This window comes from Eurosta solidaginis, chromosome 1 (genome assembly GCF_040869045.1).
Source record: "Eurosta solidaginis isolate ZX-2024a chromosome 1, ASM4086904v1, whole genome shotgun sequence".
NCBI lineage: Eukaryota > Metazoa > Arthropoda > Insecta > Diptera > Tephritidae > Eurosta > Eurosta solidaginis.
Window position 1 is genome coordinate 251,178,696 of NC_090319.1, and position 18,168 is coordinate 251,196,863.

Below are 18,168 nucleotides of genomic sequence, written 5' to 3' on the forward strand. Positions count from 1 at the left end.
CGTAAAAAAGGGGCAAAAATGACAGTTTATATCGGATATAATACTATATGTACCACCGATCTCAATGATTTTTTCAGACAACAATATATGCTATATACGTAAGCATTTGGTGAAACTTGAAGCTTCTAGCTGTTAAAATGGGGCAGAAATTGCGCAAAGTTTCTTATCTAAACAATTGGTTGTATGAGATATATACTATATATACCACCGGTCTCTGTGATTTTTTCAGACAACAATATATGCTATACACGAAAGCATTTGGTGAAATTTGAACATATCTAAACGATTTTTAAGATAAATATAAAATAAAAAATAGGTAGGTACTTTGTGAGAGGATGCAAAGCTTCACGTGTTTTGTGGTGTGCATGTAAAAACTATGACTGCGAATCACGTATTTCAAAAATATATGACGTAAGCGTAACTATTTGATGAAATTTTATGAATTTTGAAGCTTCTAGCCGTAAAAAGGGGCAAAAATGACAGTTTATATGGGGGACATAATATTGTTATGAATATTAGCAAAACTAAGGGGTGCTGCTATCTCTAAGCCGATGCTAAGCAGTGACGTGAATTCACATCAATAATTCAATCATTATGTATCTACATAAACGAAACAATAATTGCGTCTACACATATGTACCATGTACGTATACGAGCAGCGGAGATTCAATGCACAAACACATGCATATATCTGAGATACTCCTGAAAGTATGCAATAAAATCGTGCAAGTTACAGCTGAGAAGTTTGAGAGCTAATGGCAACTAGTAGATTCTGGAAGCGCCTAGAAGATGCAACGTTGAAATCAGAGAGTATAAAAGGCAGCAATTGTAGAGGCGCTGGAATTCAGTTTCATTTGAGCTATCAATCAGTTTGGTTATTAAGCAAGCTATTCGTTGCACAGTTTGAGTGTTATTGTGTAGTACTTTAATAAAGGCCATTTTGCATTATTACATATTGGAGTTATTTATTCAACAGTTTAGTGATTCGAACTTAGCAAAAGGGCAAAAAAGAGGATTTGCAAGTAAATTCGTTACAATATATATACCACCGATCTATATGATTTTTTCAGACAAAAATATATGCTATATACGTAAGAATTTGGTGAAATTGAATTTGGCAGAAATTGCGCAAAGCTTCTTATCTGAAAAATCGGTTGTATGAGATATATACTATATATACAACCGATCTCTATGATTTTTTCAGACAACAATATATGCTATATATGTAAGCATTCGGTGAAATTTGAAGTTTCTAGCTGTTAAAATGGGGCTGAAATTGCGAAAATATATATATATACTACCATATATATACTACATATACCACCGATCTTTGTGATTTTTTCAGACAATAATATATGCTATATACGTAGTAAGTATTCGTTGAAATTTGAAGCCGCTAGCTCTTAAAATAGGGCAGTAATTACGAAAAGTTTCTTATCTGAACAATCGGTTGTGGGGGATATATACTATATATACGACCGATCTCATCAATTTTTTCAGACAACAATGTGTGCAATATACGAAAGTATATGGTGAAGTTTGAAGCTTCAGTCTGTTAAATTAAGGAAGATATGACAAAAATCTTCTTTTTCTGAAAAATCAGTTGTATGGAGGATATATGCTATAGTGGTCCGTTCCGGCCGGTTCCGACAGATGTCTAATCGGACACCCAAATACACCCGCTCACCAAATTTTACCAAGATATCTCAAAAATTGAGGGACAAGTTTGCATACAAACAGACAGGCGGACAGACGGACATGGATAAATCAACTCAGCTCTTCATCCTGATTATTTCGGTATACTTGATGGTGGGTCTATCTATTTTCTTTTAAGGACTTACAATTTTGGGTTTCGTGACGAAATTAATATACCAATTCATTTTCATGAAAGGTATAAATAGATAGAAAAAGATAACAAGGTAAACTACAAAAAGTTGCAAAGTTGCCATATTGTCACGGATATTAGCATCACTAAGCTATACCATCACTAAGGCGATGCTAAGGCCATGCTAAGCGATATTTACGTCAATAATCAAATCATGTATACACATACATAAGGTAGCCGAGAGATGTCACACACAGATGCATTTACTTATACGCCTATGTGTGCGCGAGAGACTGTAAACTACAGACATTCACATCAATAATTCAATCATTATGTATCTAAATAAACGGATAAATAATTGCGTTTACACATATGTACCATGTACGTATACGAGCAGCGGAGAGTCAATGCACAAACACATGCATATATCTGAGATACTCCTATAAGTATGCAATGAGAAAAACTATAAAATTTTGCAATTGTAGTTACAGCTGAGATGTTTGAGAGCTAATGGACTAGTAGATTCTGGAAGCGCCTAGAAGATGCGAATGTTAAAGTCAAAGAGTATAAAAGGCGACAGATGTAGAGGCGCTGGAATTCAGTTTGATTTGAGTTGTCAAGCAGTTTCGATTAAGACGATATCTAGCGAGCAATAGCAGTATTATTTTGAAAGTCAGTTTCATTATTCAGTTTGGTTATTAAGCCAGCTAATTGCAAGGTATAAGTGTTATATTGAAGTACTTTAATAAAGGCCATTTTTCCATTATTCAATATTGGAGTTATTTATTCAACAGTTTAGTGATACGAACTTAGCAAAAAGGCAAAGAAGAGGATTTGCAAGCAAATTCGTTACAATATTTTGTTGTTTGCCAATTTTATCCTATGTTGCAAAATAAACTTTCAGAACTTGGCAATGTTACAAAAATAAATCGAATTTGCCCAAGTTAAAGAAAATGGTTAAAAATATCCAAAAATGTCCCTAATATAAAGAAAAATTACCCATGCGCAAAAAAAAAAAAACGGAGAATATGCAAAAATTTGACATAAAAACTTTTCGCTTTTAAAATCTAGATAAGATGAGAGAGATTTCTGGATTTTCCAGAGACGTATTCCGTGCACCAACTTGTCAACAAAATCCGGGCCCTGGTTATAACCATATTTCCAAACCGAAAAAGTTATCGTGGTTTTTATTTCATACAAAAGTTGAAAGAAATTCCTGATTACTCTGCACCTTCTATTATCTTTCGAATCGCTGAACTGTCGAATAATTAACTCAGATATTCGGTATAGCAAAATGTTCTTTATTTACAAAAATCAGGGATAACCATTTAGTTGAATAATTATTGGCGCCACTTTCGTCTTTAGTTGTCGCTCAACAAGCAAAGTAGCAACATCGATTATTGGTGTCGCTTGTTTTCGTATGACTATGCTATTAATGCGCATAAATAAACAAACTTCTTGCATACGATGGACGTTGTCTCGTTGCTTGCTAATAGGCGAATGAATCGTTCATCAAGTGATTCATACAATCATCGTGCTCTCACTAATACAGCCACAGTTCCAATTTTGGTTATCCCTGTTTTAAATCAAAATATTTGCTCAGCTTGCGTTCGCCTATTTTTCCGATGCTCCAGACCAGTGAGCTGCAATTATTCATGTTTTAAGGTTATTAGTGGACTAACCAAAAAATGTGTATTAGTGCGTACACAAACAAAGAATATCAAGCACTTATATCCACTAAAACACATTTACATAGTCATGCTTCGTAAAATGAATAACCGCTCATAATCCACGAAGCATTTCAGTACTCAATTGTCTTATTGAACAAGAAAATTAACTGTGTTATACGAAAACACTAATTTGAATCAGTATGACTAACAGTACAATAAAATGATTATAGTCATATCAGTCTTCTGACGCTAGCAACACAACGATGTACACCAAACTAAACTGAATACAGCGCTAAAGAAAAACCGATAATAAACGAAGTATACAGTGTATTACACACGAAACCAACATGTTACTAAGTTAAAGCGACTATAATTTCAGTTTATACTTAACAATGTCATATATGTATGGGACATATGTGTTGCGGAGCACTCGTATGTATTTTCTATTTTATGTGCTAGTCACTCATAGTATTTGTCTGTACTTGACTAAGTACACATTTAGACACAATTTTTTGGCGCATGACTAAGTGCACTAATTTTATTAGAACTCAAAGCAGACCTCTGTTCCAGACCTTTCGCGAACAGCTGTCTCTTATGTATTCCCCCTTCTGTATCACATGTACATATATGAGTGAATAATATCATTTTCGCTCTTGCTGATGACATGTCTGTGTGACTGTTTCTCTTTCTCCCTCGCTCATAGCTGCTAATATTTGTGAAATATTCCCATGTAATGTCGTGAAGGATGGCGCCGTGTATAAAAGCCCGCGAAAGTGAGGAAAGCTTCTGAACGTCATTCACCTGCGTATTGTAAGAGCGATTCTTTTGCATGCGGTTCAAGCAGCTCTCTCCTCCCTTCGCTTGCGGCCAAGTATCCTCTGCGTTGCCACTGAACATACGTTCCTGGCTAGGCCACTCTGACATACTCGTTTAAGGGCTAGTTGGAGGATTTTTCATCGGCAGCGTCTATTCAAAACGAAATGCGGTTGCGAGCGGGCGCATGTCTTGAATCAAGCGGGTCGCTATATAAACGTGCAAATAATAATTTCATCCCCGCTGTGCGCTGGGCTTGGGACCCGCCACGTCAAACCACACTCAAAACAACCCTGCACTTGTGACGAAACGTTTAAATCCGAAATCACCGCCATCCAAGAAATGCGTTGGATGAAGTAGGGAAGAAAGAATATTAAAAATTGTGACATCTTTTAAATTTTTTTTTTAATATATTGTAATGAATTTTGGGAAACCATCTATATACATGTATATTTGTAGTGTATGTTTATCTTGTAGCCATATGCAGGTGTATGAGTGAGTAACTACATGTGTTTGTGATTATCTCTTCGTTGCCTTATACATATTGTAACGAAGCTTTTTTTCTGCCCCGGTGCTTCTTCAATAAGTGCTTGGGGTATACTCGCCGTGTCCAAGATTCACTTACACTAAACTTGTAATTCGGGACGCGGCCACCGCGTGCTCCGCCTACCACACCGTATGCCTGGGTTCACACCCCGGGCAAAGCAACATCAAAATTTCAGAAATAATGTTTTTCAAGCGCTCCGGGTATATTTCTGTCATGAAAAGCTCTCAGTGAAAACTCATCTGCCTTGCAGATGCCGTTCGGAGTCGGCATAAAACATGTAGGTCCCGTCCGGCCGATTGTAGGGAAAATCAATAGGAGCACGACGCAAATTGGAAGAGAAGCTCGGCCTTAGATCTCTTCGGAGGTTATCGCGCCTTACATTTTTTTATTTTATAATTCGGGACACCTTGCAAATCGTTTTCATATAAAATTCACTTTATTTCTTTAACTCTATATATTTTATAACTATAATGAAAATAATGTAATAAAAGAAAGATGTATTTGTATTCTTCACTTCGCTTTGTGCTTGCTCTATGGTTAGTGGTGGGCTAACGGTCCTCGTGTCCCGTTAGGACGCCCTGCTGGTCGTTTCCTGGGTATGTGTAAATGTGTTTCTGTGACGCCCTGCGTCGGCGTGTCTCTCGTACGTCTAGTGACTGCGGCTTATGTCGGTGCGTCTGCGTGCGTGTGTGTAACTCTAGTATGGTTGACGTCGTGTATTTGCGTAAATCTGCTGCGGTCAACGTAGTATGCTTGCGTAGCGCTGTTGCGGCCAGCGTCGTATGTTAGCGCAGTGGGGTTGCGCAGCGCTGTTGCGGCCAGCGTCATATGTTAGCGTAGTGGGGTTGCGTAGCGCTGTTGCGGCTAGCGTCGTAGGTTATCGTGACTCTGCTGTGGACAACGCAGTATGTTTGCGTAGTGCTGTTGCGGCCAGCGTAGTGTGTTTGCGTAGCGCTGTTGTAGCCCGCGTCGTATGTTGGCGTGACTCTGCTGTGGCCAACGTCGTATGCTTGCGTATGGCTGCGATGGCGCGGTCACCGTCGGCGCAGGCGGGCGGACGTCACCTGTTCGTGGGTGCGCGTTACTGTGGCAGAGCCGTTGCCTACGCGGGTGTGAACGAAGTCGCAAGCGGTGGTTGGTGGTATAGCCGACACATTCACAACTTGAGGCCACGACTCACTCATATGAAACGATCTCTCCAGATGGTACAACCGATACCTTCGAGATGCGCTCTCCTGGTAGCTCCGGTCTGCTGTGGCGCGGTCACCGTCAGTGCAGGCGGGCGGACGTCGCCTGTTCGTGGGTGCGCGTTACTGTGGTAGGGCCGTTGCTTACGAATTCTCAAGCGGTGTTTGGTGGTATACCGACACATTCACCACTTGAGGCCACGACTCACTCCTATGAAACGATCTCCCCGGATGGTATAACCGATACCTTCGAGGGACGCTCCACTGGTAGCTCCGGTCACGACCACAGCTCCGTGCTAACTAACTGCTGTACTGCTCTGTCGCTCCTTTTATAGCTTTTGTGTTTGGTGTTGCTAGCTCATATGGTTGCGTTGATATGGTTACCGTGTTGCTATTAAATGTTGCGAACGCTCGTTGTGTTGCTGATACTTGTTAGTTTGTTGTGTTGCTATTAAGTGTTGTGATTGCTAGTCGTGTTGCTGAGACTTGTTGGTTTGTCGTGTTGCTAGGGCCTTTTGTGACTGGCTGTTGTGTTAAAGCTGTGTTGAATATGTTGTGGGGTCGTTTTGTGTGGACCAAATTAATGGTGTTTTATTTGGTCCTCACACTCCCCCCTCCACTTCGGAGAGTCGGCCCTCGGTATCCAGTAATCGTATGCGCGCCTTGCTTTTCACTATGGTGACCTGGTACTTCTCTGTAACGAAGGAGAGCTCTATAATTTTCGGCGACTGTGGCTTTTCCGGTGGAGCTGTGCCCTCACTCGAGGAGAGCTCGATGCTTGCCGGCAACTGCCCTGCCTCCACGTCTATCCTACCAAGTGTGACTGTTAGCGGTGATGTTGCGGTCCCATTGTGGGCCTTGGCCGCGGCTGATTCGGTGTTCGTGGTATTGGCGTCGGTGCCGTAATTTGTGGTGGTTTAATGATGCGTGCGACGCCAACGTATGTGTTTGCGCGTCTAGTTGCACGCATGTTGTTGACGTCGCCGCCTGTAGTGTTTAATGGTGTAATGATGCGTGTGACGTCAGCGTACGTGTTTGCGTATAGTTTCACGCATGTTGCTGACGTCGGCGCCAGTAGCTCCAGCAGTACGGCCCTAGGGCGTTTTGCTTCCTCCTCCTCGTAGCGCGAGCGCATACGCTTGACGCTGTTGGTCAGTTTAGCATTATAGCTCTGCATTGTAGATTGTTGGTTTATGAAAAAAAATTCGTAGCAAAAGAAAACGTTGTTGTCACCTCGGTGGTTTGCGATAGAATGACCGGTGCTTGCTTATCCTTGATATTAATTAATAATTTAAAAATTGTTTTCCTGAATTTATTTTAATTTTCCGTTATGATCTCTGCTGCATGATATGCCTTTAGCTCTGCGATGTTGACCGTTTTCTCCTTTCGTCCGTTGGGTTTTCATATTCTAAGTATCACTGGGGACACATAACCTAGGATCTGGTAGGGTCCGTCATATTTGGGGGCCAACTTTGCCGCGGAATTTTCCCCGGCCTTGGAGAGATGATGTTCCTTTGCGAGCACTAGTTCGCCGACTACGAGGGTCCACTTTCTCCGTCGTAGATTGTAATGCCGTGCTTGGTCTGCCGCCGCTCGTTCCATGTTCTGCCTCACTATTCTGAATGCCTCTTGCATTCTGTCGGATTTTTCTTCTTCCGTGGTGGGGGCTGTGCCCGTCCCCAGGTTGACTTCGTCAAACAATGCCCCTGGTGGTCGCTGGTTTCGTCCTTGTACGAGGAAAGCTGGACTGTATCCGGTGGACGCAGTCGCACTGGTGTTGATGCCCAGCTCGATCTCTGGGAGAAAGTCGTCCCATCTGTTGTGCTGTGATCTGGTGAGTTGCGCTATGATCCTCTTGACCATTCTGTTCGCCCGTTCCGTTGGGTTCTCTTGCGGTGTGTAGGGCGCCGTGATTTGTTGTCGTATCCCAATTTCCCTGAGGCAACGCTGCCACATTGTGCTGGTGAACTGAACGCCGTTGTCCGATATCAGTATCTTGGGGGCACCAAACCTTGCGGGGATGTGTTCTCTGAATGCGTGGCGAAGGCCCTCTACTGTAGCACGCCTCATGGGGACCAATTCCACCCATTTGCTGAAGCGGTCGAAAAATACTAAGAGCATCGTGTTCCCGTGTGTGGATCGTCGGAGTAGTCCGACGAAATCGACGCATACCGTGGCGAATGGTTCTTGGGCCACCTGTGTGAGCATATTTCCAGCTGGCTTTTGCTGTGCTTCCTTGTATTTCTGGCAGGACTCGCACTGTCGTACATATCGACTGATGTCCCGAAACATGCCGGGCCAGTAATACCGGTTGGCAATCCGCGCTACCGTCCAGCGGATGCCCATGTGTCCAGCACTAGGAATGTCGTGATTTTCCTCTAATACTCATTTGTGGGTACACAAAATTTCCAAGGGACCGTTTCTTCATCGTTTGACCGGCAGGGAATATGGCGGTACAGTTGTCCATATTGTATTATGTAGTCGGCGTACTTTTCCGGGTTGGTGCGTACTTCGCCGATGCGCTTGTGCCACCACTTGCCTTGTGGTTCTGCCGTCGTTGTAAGTCGTAAGCGATCCGTCTCGCCTTGTATATCGTCGTTAATTCGATTAATGTTGTCGTGCTTGTAGTGATTACTGTTCGGTGGTGTTACCCTCTGAATGGTTCCTGACGTGGCTCCAGGGGTGTCGCACCTGGTGTTTCTCGTACTCGCTGGGGTTATACTCTGAATAGTCCCAGGGGTGTCGTACCTGACATTACTCGTACTCGTTATCGTTGGTGTTATACTCTGAATAGTTCCAGGGGTGTCGTACCTGGCGTTCCTCGTTCTCGCTGGTGTTATACTCTGAATAGTCCCAGGGGTGTCGTACCTGGCGTTCCTCGTACTCGTTCTCGCTGGTGTTATACTCTGAATAGTTCCAGGGGTGTCGTAATTGGCGTTACTCGTTATCGCTGGTGTTATACTCTGAATAGTCCCAGGGGTGTCGTACCTGGCGTTCCTCGTTCCCGCTGGTGTTATACTCTGAATAGTTCCAGGGTGTCGTATCTGGCGTTACTCGTTATCGCTGTTATACTCTGAATAGTCCCAGGGGTGTCGTACCTGGCTTTACTCGTTCTCGCTGGTGTTATACTCTGAATAGTCCCAGCGGTGTCGTACCTGGCGTTCCTCGTTCTCGCTGGTGTTATACTCCGAATGGTTCCAGGATGCGGTGTATGCTGAGCAAGGGGTCTGGTTAGTACGAGGTGGCCTTCTCCACATGATATGGTGGCTCCCATGCTCCCTAGTGTATCTAGGCTCAGTATGATGTCGTCGATTGCTCCGGGCATGACGTGTAAAACTGTCTGGTGGGACGCTTCTCCGAGGCGTACCTCAGTCCTTATGGCGTCGAAGATTGTGGTGCTAGTCCCGTTTGCAATCGTTTTTTTGATGGTCACTCTCACCATTTCTCCGCTCCCAGAGTTTACCACACGTTCTGCCAGGCTGCTCGAAATGAAACTTCTCGATGCCCCTGTGTCAATGACCGCCTCGGCTGATTCCGCGCCGAGCCTGGCTACGGCGTAAAGGGGCCCATGCTCTTGGTACATTGCTACTGCCGATTCGGTGCTGGGTTCCTTGGGCTCACTGCGCCTTGTTCTTCGGGAAGCCCTCTGTCGTTTCCCTGACGTCGACGGCAGCATTCGATTGTGCGTATATGGCTGCGGCCGCACTCCCAGCAAACAATTTTCCTTGGGTTTCGGCATCTATTGGCGTAGTGTGTTTGTGCGCCGCACCTCCTGCATACGTTGTTGGGGTCGAATCTCTGATTGCCGGGAGGCGTGTGGTGCGGTATGTTCGGTGGTGGTGATACCAGGGTCGTGTAACCTGCGATGTTTCGCGTAACTTCGCGATGATGTCCGTCTGATGGTCTTCGATAGTCCTAATGTATGCTCTCGTATTCCTCGGCAAGGGTTGAGAGTTCTGCGAGATTGGTGAAGTCCCTCAGACGGATGTAAAGTTGGTAATCGGGGTGGCTGTTACGGAAGATTCGTTCCAGCCGCTGTTGGCTGGTGTATCCCGCGTGTCTCATCAAGCTCTGTATCGCTAGCACATAGTCCTTGTACTTCTTGTTATGCTGCCTCCGTTGGCGTATGTCGTCCTCGAGACGCTCGAAATATCTGGCTGGTAGGAAGAAACGTAAAAAATCCTGTTTGAAGCTTGTCCACCTTTCCCTGTGTGCATTGTTATTGCGATACCATTGTAGCGCGGGGCCTCCTAGTAACTCGGGCATGGTTTTTGGTGGGAGGTCCACGTTTAGCGCGTACACTTCGGCTAACTCCTCTAGCCGTTCGATGAACGCTAACGAGTCCCGCCCACCGTCGTACTTAACTGACCATTTCCGCACTTGGTCGATGATAGGTGCGAACACAACGGTCGGTGCTTGAGTTACCTAAGATGCGTAATTTATAGCTGGTGCCTTTATTCCTGATGGTACGTACGGTTGCGCGGGTTGCGTATTTCGTAGAGGTGTCTGGGATATACCGTTGGATGATACCGCTATTGCTGATGATAAGTGCTGTTGTGGGGGTTCTGTACTCCTGGGAGGGAACGCGAACTGGTCTTGCTCTGCTGGTCTATCGGCTATGTTCATGGTGCCCCCTCCGTTCGATGGAATCGGTGTCTTAACCTCATTTAAATCACTCGTGTCTGTAGTTTCCTTATAAGCGGCTTCTAGGGATAAAAATTTTTCGCTTATTTCCGAGTCCACGTTTGCTCTCGAAGCCAGTGCTGCTATGCGCTTTCGGATTTCTCGTGTGGTACCACTCTGCTAAATACCCAATTCCTGTGTGGGGCTATGCGCTTTCGAATTTCTCGTGTGGTACCAGTCTGCTCAATACCCAATTCCTGTGTGATGGATATCAGCTGCTCATTTGAAATGTTGCCTATTATGTTGTCTTTATGGTTAGGTTTCTAGTCAGGAATGTTCCTTCTGACGTTGGACGATTTGCGGGGTCCCTGCTCGGGCGCCAATTGCAACGAAGCTTTTTTTTCTGCCCCGGTGCTTCTTCAATAAGTGCTTGGGGTATACTTGTCGTGTCCATGGTTCACTTACAATAAATTTGTAATTCGGAACACCTTGCAAATCGTTTTCATATAAAATTCACTTTATTTCTTTAACTCTATATATTTTATAACAATAATGAACATAATGTAATAAAAGAAAGATGTATTTGTATTCTTCACTTCGCTTTGTGCTTGCTCTATGGTTAGTGGTGGGCTAACGGTCCTCGTGTCCCGTTAGGATCGTCCCGTTAGGACGCCCTGCTGGTCGTTGCCAGGGTGTGTGTAAATGTGTTTCTGTGGCGCCCTGCGTCGGTGTGTCTCTCGTACGGCTAGCGACTGCGGCTTATGTCGGTGCGTCTGCGTGCGTGTGTGTAACTCTAGTATGGTTGACGTCGTGTATTTGCGTAACTCTGCTGCGGTCAACGTAGTATGCTTGCGTAGCGCTGTTGCGGACAGCGTCGTATGTTAGCGTAGTGCGGTTGCGTAGCGCTGTTGCGGTCAGCGTCGTAGGTTATCGTGACTCAGATGTGGCCAACGTAGTATGTTTGCGTAGTGCTGTTGCGGCCAGCGTAGTGTGTTTGTGTAGCGCTGCTGTTTCCCGCGTCGTATGTTGGCGTGACTCTGCTGTGGCCAACGTCGTATGCTTGCGTATGGCTGCGGTGGCGGGGTCACTGTTGGCGCAGGCGGGCGGACGTCACCTGTTCGCGGGTGCGCGTTACTCTGGCAGAGCCGTTGCTTACGCAGGTGTGAACGAAGTCTCAAGCGGTGTTTGGTGGTAAAACCGACACATTCACAACTTGAGGCCACGACTCACTCCTATTAAACGATATCTCTAGATGGTACAACCGATACCTTCGAAATGCGCTCCACTGGTAGCACCGGTCTGCTGTGGCGCGGTCACCGTCGGCGCAGGCGGGCGGGCGTCGCCTGCTCGCGGGTGCGCGTTACTGTGGTAGGGCAGTTGCTTACGAAGTCTCAAGCGGTGTTTCCCGGTATAACCGACACATTCACCACTTGAGGCCACGACTCACTCCTATGAAACGATCTCTCCGGATGGTATAACCGATACCTTCGAGGGACGCTCCACTGGTAGCTCCGGTCACGACCACAGCTCCGTGCTAACTAACTGCTGTACTGCTCTGTCGCTCCTTTTATAGCTGTTGTGTTTGGTATTGCTAGCTCAAAAGTCGTGCGAAGGAAGTGTTTTCGGTCCCACAGTCAGGAAGTTCAGTCTACACAATGAAACTTCTAATGCCCTGAGGCTGATTGACTTTGCGGGTGCTCGAAACATGGTCACATCCACAGGGAGGTTCATGCATAAAACTATACATGAAGCTACATTGCTGTCCCCCCATCAAAATGATTAGATGTGCGCATGATCCGAGGACCTAGCATCGACTCGGATCATTATCTTTTCGCAGACAAAATACGCACCCACCTCTGCGCGACTAAAACCAAGGAACAAAAAACACAAAGAAAGCTAGTCCTCGAAAGGCTGCAATCGCAACAAACTGTCAATGATTTCGCAACTCGACTCTCACACCTAATCTTTGAGAGCACAGGAAACACAATAAGATGAGTTTGTGAACGCTATCGCGGGAGCTTGAGCTGCTAGCCATCCGGAATAACGCCCGAAAAAACTCTGGAAAGAACAAAAGCGGCGACCTTGGAACCGATGGCCAGAGAGTACTTAGATGGAGAGAACTCTTCTCTGCTCTTCTAAACGGAGACAGTGATGTACAGCACAGGGATGACGGACCCGATTCCTCAATCGATGATGATGGAATAAATGCCCCCCATCCAATGATGATGAAGTCAGAACAGCAATAACCAGACTAAAAAAACAATAAGGCCGATGGCGCTGATGAATTGCCTGCGAAGCTATTCAAATACGGCGGCAAGGAGTTGGAAAGCGCATGCGTCGGCTTCTTTGCAAAACATGGTCGGACGAGTGCATGTCCGACGATTTGAAGCTAAGTGTTCTTTGCCCAGTCCACAAGAAAAGGGATATCGCAAACCGCGCCAACTATCGCGGTGTATTATCACACTACGCTCAATTTTAGAAAAAAGAAAAACGTGAAAGAAGAATAGACACACATCACCTCTTCGTTGATTTTGAAGTCGCCTTCGACAGCATGGAAAGGAGCTGTCTATATGCCGCTATGTCTAAATTTGGTTTCCTCCCAAAATGTATACGGCTGTGCAAAATGACGTTGAGCAACACCATCAGCTCAGTCAGAATTGGGAAGGACCTCTCCGAGGCGTTCGAAGCTAAACGAGGTTTAAGAAGGGATGACCTCCTTTCGGGCGATTCCTTTTATCTGATACTGGAGAAAACTACATATGCTTGCTGCAGAACTGAACCGATCTGGAATAATATTCTATAAAAGCGTGCAATTACTTGAATATGCTGATGACATTGATATCATCGGCCTGAACAGCTGCGCCGTAAGTTCTGCCTACTCCAAACTGGATAAAGAAAGAAATAAAATGGAATTGATGGTGAATAAGGACAAAACGAAGTACCTGCTGTCATCGAGCAAAGAGTCAACGCATATGCACCTTGGCAACCACGCTACTGTTGGCAGCCATAGTTTCGAAATAGTAAAATACTTCGTTTAGTTGGGAACCAGCATTAATACTAACAACAACATCAGCTTTGAAATCCAGCGAAGAATCACTCTTGCCAATAAATGCTACTTTGAACTAGGTAGGCAATTGAAAAGTAAAGTCCTCTCTCGGCAAACGAAAATCATGCTCTACAAGTCACCTATCGTTCCCGTCCTGCTATACGGTGCAGAAGCATGGACCATGACAACTTCAGATGAAGCGGCTCTGGGAGTGTTCGAGAGAATACTTCTTCGAATGATTTATGCACCTCTACGCGTTGGCGACTACCGAAGAAGATTGAATTATGAGCTGTACTCGCTTTACGCAGACATCAACATAGTCCAGCGAATTAAAAATTACGCTCCAGTTAAGAAAGTGTTTTTATTGGAACCCGCCTAAGGAAGCAGAGGTAGAGAGCGGTCCCCACTCCGCTGGAAGAACCAGGTGGAAGAGCGAAGAAGCGACTGGCGCTCCTGTTTGGACGACCATAACCGTTTAAACGATTGAGCACCAATTAAGTATGTAAGTAATGGCATATTGAAACTGCTAATATTCGCCACAATATCATATCTCTACTTTGCAAGCAGACACCTAGCTTTGATATATCAGTGAAGAAAAGTGAGAAAAATTCGAAAGTTTTCTTTCCATATCACATATTTTGAAAATATTAAGTCACATAACAAAAATTTGGCATACATAGATGATATTGTTAAAGTCAAAGTTTAAACGAGAATTGGGGTACATGGCATCTTTCATACAATATCCAATTTCCGTAAGCAAATATTTCTTGGCGGCAGCCGTGGTATGGTGTAGCGTGCTCCGCCTACTAAACCGAAGGTACTGGAATCGAAAAAGCAACATCAAAAATTTAAAAAATAAGTATGTTGAACTTTAGCTGACTCGAGGTCAATAAAAATACGTTGAATAAAACCATAGGGTTTTTAACTAATTTATTCCAATATATTTCGGTTATTCAGCGATAACCGTTCTCTCCGCGTCAAGTTATAAAGACGTGCAAAGAAATATCCTTGAGAACGGTTATCGCGGAATAACCGAAATATATTGGAATAAATTAGTTAAAAAATCTGTGGTTTTATTCAACGTATTTTTATTGACCTCGAGCCAGCTAAAGTTCAACATATTTACATATAAAAAGGTCGCTAAAAACATTCAGTTTAAAAAATAAGTTTTTCAATTCGAAAAAGTCTTTCTAAGTGGATGCGACCCTAGGGAATGATTTGGCAAACACTCCAAGAGTTATTTGCCATGAAAAGCTTCTCAGTGAAAACGCATCTGCCTTGCAGTTCCGAGTCGGCGTTAAACTAGTAGGTCCCGTCCCGTAAATTTTTAGTAAAAATTAAAAGGAGCAGAACGCAAATTGGAGAACTTCGGCGGCGGATGTAAGCAGTTTCTCGCTCTAACGCCGCCATCTTGAACGCCCTTAGAAATAAGAAAGTGGCCGCTTTACAAAACTCCTTTTTTATTCAGAGGAAAAAATGTAGGTAAAACTATACAAATCGGTTTTTCTGAAGAAATATAAAACGGCATCACTTTTTTTTCTCAAATTCTGCTTTGTGTTGACTTTTCTATCATTCAAACGTGTGACAATTCTATTTAATGATTTTGTTTATTTTAACAAAATTATTAAAAATCGCATATTTTCTGCATTTAATGATGGTAAGATGTTGCAATATTAATATAAACTCGATAATTAATGTTTTAAACATATTTTTACATCTTTCTTTGTAGGTTTCGCCTTGCACGCACTGAACGGAGCGTTATACCCATAATGTAATGATAGGTGGCGGAAGATTAACAACCGACAATATTGAAAGTAGCGCTGATGGTTAAACAAGAATAAGTAGCTCTGAAAATGCGCTGGAAACTTAAAATAACCGTAAAACCTGCGACAACACTAATGCCGGATAGCGTAATAAGAGTTAAGAAGCAAGCTCTTGAAGATGGTGTACAAACGGATGAATGTTGAAACGAAAGTGCAAAGGCTAAGGAAGCACAAGCTCCTGCCGTACAAAGTCAACAAGAAAATGTGCTAGGAGTACATATTAAATCAGAACAAACAGATAAAAATGTAGCAGCTGCAGATCAGAGCACAACTGAAATAACACCAACTTCTGCCACGTTTGGAGAAGGAGCAACTATAGCCAGTTGTCAGTCTACCAACTACTTCTGCTTCCAATAAAAACACAGAAACTGCTGAACATGACGAAACATTACCAAAGAGTTCTTTGACGATCTATTACAAAATGCTGATGATATCACTGCAGCTGCATTACAAACGCCTGTACCAGCAGCAGTAGCTACTCCAACCCCAGTAATTAAAGCCAATAATGAATTTAAAGTAAAAAGTGAACCACCTATTAACGAAGTAGCGCCCGAACCAACACAATCAGCGAACATACCAAATAACTTTTTTACTGATTTACTTGTTGATCATGCTGCAGAGCGTCTTGAAGATGTTGTAAATAATGATTTTGAAAGAAAATTTAGCGAGCTTTTGAATGAATTAGAACAACGTGAATCCATTACAATAAGGCACATAAAAAGCATAAAAAGAAGAAAAAGAAATCGCACAAACGTTCACATGTCGAAGCTATGAATACGGAAGAATATCCAGATGGTAAGCACAAGCGCAGCAAGAGACGTGAAATTGAGAATGCCCACCCACGCTACAATCACCTATGCATATACGGGATAAAAGCGAGTTTTCAAATGTGCCACTTAAGACAATTAATTTAGTTGAGGACAATAAACCGGCAACAAGTAGTGCAGCAGCTATTGTCAACTACCAAATCTTCGGCAACAGACTGTCTTAAATAAATAAATAATTGTTTACTGATAAGCTTTTCATGGCAGAAATTCACTCGAAGTGCTTGCCAAATCACTGCCGAGAGGATGACCCCGCTTAGAAAAACTTTCTTCTAATTAAAAAAAACTTGCTTCTAAAATTTTAATATTGTCTTGCCCGGGGCGTGAATACAGGATCCTCGATGAGGTAGGCGAAGCAAGCACACCACGGCGGCCGCTGTTTATTAAAAAGATTTCAATACTACAAAAAATCAAAGCACTTTAAATGTTTAAAACTCGAATATCTCAAAACGTAAGTTTGTTGAATTAATAAATGTTTCGCTTGTTATCTATAAACAATACTCAGCAACCTAAATAGACACCGTCTCGGTCATGGTGAAGATAGCCTTTCAGGTGCCCCTCTAGTTCCCGAAGATTCCGCTGCAGCAAATCTTTGTCCACACATAGAAAGATTCGAACGACAGCCTTGCGAAATTTGTGGTAAAAGTGTAAGAAAATCTGGGGCCAAATCGTAACATCCGTGATCGTATAACTCGTCACGTAAAACATGATTTAGGATTATGACATACGTGAACGTACTACTTCGATCGTAATTTTGGATCGCAACATACGTGACGAGTGACTGAACGTAAACTTTACGTTCCACTTTCCTTCGAACACAAACTGGCGATCGTATACACCATTGAAAATGTAAGAAAATTGTTAGAATAGATGAATAAAAAAAATATAATAAATTTCAAACTCTTATAATTAATAAAGGTCAAATTCAAACAAGCTTAATCCAAGCCAAAAGGAAATATTGGCGGAATTCATGCCGAGACACCCGCTTTGGTATCGGATTGCTTCAAAAGAAGAAGGGTTACTACACTCCGCCTTAACCGCCTTTGGACTATCTTTTCATCGCCTTCGCTATTACTGGAGCTCAAACAAAACAAAAAATTGGGTCCATCGCATTTATTAACTTTTTTTATAATTTTGACAACCCATTTGACAGATCAAAATATATTGTGAGCTAAAAACACAATCCAATCTAATGTGGATCGTAAAATTTATTGTGAATTGAAAAGAAATTACGTTCCGTTTGCTATCGTATTGTAACGAATTTACTTGCAAATCCTCTTATTTGCCCTTCTGCTAAGTTCGAATCACTAAACTGTTGAATAAATAACTCCAATATTGAATAATGGAAAAATGGCCTTTATTAAAGTACTTCACAATAACACTTATACTTTGCAACTAGCTTGCTTAACAACCAAACTGATTGATAGCTCAAATGGAACTCTCCCCTCGCCTCTACTGTCGCGCCTTTTATACTTTTTGATTTCTCATTGCATACTTACAGGCTTTTCCATTCCAGAACTTACTAGTTAGTTTCAGCTACAAAATCGCCAGCCACAACTACGTTTATAACTTCTCATTTGAGTAATACTTGCACAAATTATTGCCCTCTCTTGTGACAACTCAGATAAGATATATGCATGTGTTTGTGCATTGGTTCTCCGCTGCTCTTATACGTACATATGTGTAGACGCATGTAGATACATAATGGTTGAATTATTGATGTGAATTCACGTCACTGCTTAGCATCGGCCTGGAGGTGGCAGTACCCCTTTGTGTTGCTAATATTCGTAACACTGCCCTCCACCTAAGT

General features: G+C 43.2%; 1 long non-coding RNA gene across 1 annotated transcript; it reads left to right on the top strand.

Annotated features, from left to right (window-relative positions):
- Positions 1-15,294: 15,294 nt before the first annotated feature.
- Positions 15,295-17,531, top strand: LOC137242006 (uncharacterized). The gene is made up of 3 exons (XR_010950051.1): positions 15,295-15,368; positions 15,441-17,207; positions 17,277-17,531. It is a non-coding gene; the product is annotated as an uncharacterized lncRNA (long non-coding RNA).
- Positions 17,532-18,168: the final 637 nt, after the last annotated feature.